At 44.0% G+C, this 2766-nt stretch overlaps 1 non-coding gene across 1 annotated transcript; it reads left to right on the forward strand.

Moving 5' to 3' along the window:
- Positions 1-1369: 1369 nt before the first annotated feature.
- Positions 1370-1476, forward strand: LOC120252108. Its single transcript, XR_005533656.1, has one exon. It is a non-coding gene; the product is annotated as a small nucleolar RNA R71 (small nucleolar RNA).
- Positions 1477-2766: the final 1290 nt, after the last annotated feature.

Consider the following 2766-nt stretch of genomic DNA (forward strand, 5'->3'; position numbering starts at 1 on the left):
AACCGGAAAAATGTACTTGTCCACCTTGACAAGCACGTCTTCAATGATGCCTCTCGGATGTCGCACCGTTCGTTCCGCAATTTTAAAGTCATCCGAGTAGGTCTAGGCTCTCCCAAGCCTAGCTTTTGGAAGAAAGTGTATGGCATGACGTTGATACTTGCCCCTGAATCCGCCAATGCCATTTCCTCAGCTAAGTTGCCGATGTTACATGGAATGATGAAGCTTCCCGGGTCTTTCTTCTTGTTCTGCATATTCTTTTGCAACACCATCGAACATGAAGCATCTAGCACCACTGAAGCACTCTCCTCCAATTTCCTCTTGTTGGTCAACAAGTCTTTCAAGAACTTCGCATACTTAGGCATTTGAGCTAATGCCTCTACAAAAGGAATGTTGATGTGGAGTTGCTTGAATAAACTCAGGAACTTCTTATACTATTCATCCCCTAGGTCATTCTTCAATCTAGAGGGATAAGGGATTCTTGGCTTGAAAGGTGGGGGTGCCACCTCTTTCTCCTTGTTTGCTCCCTCCTTAACCTCTACAACCTCAGGTGCGTGTTCTTTCAGCCTCTTACTCGGAAGCCTTCCTTCAACCTCATGACCACTTCTCAAAGTGATCGCCTTCACATGTTCTCTAGGGTTGGTTTCTGTGTTGCTTGGTAAACTTCCATGTGGCCTTTCGGAAAGAGACTTCGCAATTTGCCCCACCTGATTTTCAAGGTTATGCAAAGAGGCGGTGTGGTTACGAAGTGTAGCCTAGATTGATTCAAACCTTGTATTTGCAGATTGAACAAATCTAGCCAAGTGCTTCTCTAAATCCGTCATTCGGGTTTCCAAGCCTGAGATTCAATTTTCCACTTGAGGAGCTTGTTGTTGTTGTTGGAAACCCGATGGCTCCATGGGCTTTTGTGGTCCTTGATTACTCCATGAAAAGTTGGGATGATTCTTCCAACCTGAATTGTAGGTATTGTTGTATGGATTCCCTTGAGTTCTCATGCTGTTACCTACAAAGTCAATGTTCTAAACTGACGCAACAACACCAATAACGATTGGGCAATCGGAGGGAGCATGTCCTCCACCACAACCGGTGCAATTGGTCACGGCCGCAACTTTATTCGAAGCTATGAGATCTAGCTTCTTACTCAGACTCTCTACTTGCGCCGCCAATGAAGTTACCGCATCAATTTCATGGAAACCGGCCACCTTGTTCTTCTCCCTAGCATTCCATTGGTAGCTATTTAATCCCATTTCCTCAATTAATTGACGATTCGGGGGTTTTGCTACCTAAGGTACCTCCTGCTGCCGCATCCAAGAGTTGCCTTGTACTCGGGTTCAAACCATTGTAGAAGGTTTGAAATATCAACCACTCCAGGAATCCGTGTTGCGGACACTTTCTCAGGAGCTCCTTGAACCTTTCCCATGTCTCGAATAGAGACTCCAATTCCAACTGAACAAAGGATGAGATCTCATTCCTAAGCTTTGCTGATTTTACGGGAGGGAAATAATGGGCTAGAAAAGCTTCTACCATCTCCTCCCATATAGTGATTGATGCCCTAGGTAATGAGTGTAGCCACTGCTTTGCTCTCCCCTTTAAAGAAAATGTGAAGGCTCTCAATTTGATGGCATCATCCATCACCCCATTTATCTTCAACATATCGCACACCTCGAGAAAGCTCTCTATGTGATTGTTTGGATCCTCATTGGACAAATCGTTGAATTGTGCGGACTGCTGCAGCATATGGATGAATGCCAGCTTTAGCTCAAAGTTCTGAGCTGTAATCGGGGGACGCACAATACTCGATTGTGTCCTCAATACTGAAGGTCTGGCATAATCAGATTGTGTGCACTGTTGCTCATTCTGTTCTGCCATGATTTCAGATCCTTCAACTTCCAAATTAGCTGGATTAGGCTGTTCTTGCACAGGTTCTTTCCCATTTCTTCTGAGTGTATGTTCAAGCTCAGGGTCTCCTTCAATCAATATTGACAGAATCCCTCGGGTCATAACCTGGAGCTGCACCAAAAAGAAAGAAAAAGAAAATCAGAACGATGATAGAATAAGAAGATATGAAATAGAATGTGTGGTGAAATAACTAAGAAAACAAAGTGCAAAGTATCTCTAAACGCCCATTCCCCGGCAACGGCGCCAAAAACTTGACAAGGTCCCCTTGCGTATATCCCGCAAGTGCACGGGTTTGTCGAAGTAATAATCCCGGATGAGCGGGGTCGAATCCACAGGGAATAGGGAGTAAAGACACTTAATTCGATTCTTAGCTATGTGGAAGATCAATAGTGATAATTGTGACAATGATTCAATTCTCCACAATAAAACCAACAAGTAAGAGAGCAAAAGTAGAGAAGGGGGTAAGGCAATCGATAAAGATGGGGTACTCGGATAATGCTCTGCCTGGGATAATCATTTCAAGTGCAAGAACCCTCTATTATGCTTTCTAATAAATGTAATAGTGAGTCGTGGAAATCCTTAATTACATAGTCCCAAATCTATGGTCAACTATGCCTAACTCTACACATGTCCTGGAGGAGAAATCAAACAATCTCAACACCTCGCACTCGCATAGAGTTGCAATGAGCTCTAGGGATTCCAAATGACAAATCTCTTCCTAATTATAGACCTAACCCTTTTGTCCAGGTTGAAGGATCCTAACCACATTTAAGCCCTAGATACTAAGATCACCTCAACACTTCACTCTGTTGCACGCACAACTAAGCCCCAGCGGAGGTTCATCCCTTAGACCATTCACTCTATTATGGC

Source organism: Dioscorea cayenensis, chromosome 20, assembly GCF_009730915.1.
Source record: "Dioscorea cayenensis subsp. rotundata cultivar TDr96_F1 chromosome 20, TDr96_F1_v2_PseudoChromosome.rev07_lg8_w22 25.fasta, whole genome shotgun sequence".
Taxonomy (NCBI): Eukaryota; Viridiplantae; Streptophyta; class Magnoliopsida; order Dioscoreales; family Dioscoreaceae; genus Dioscorea; species Dioscorea cayenensis.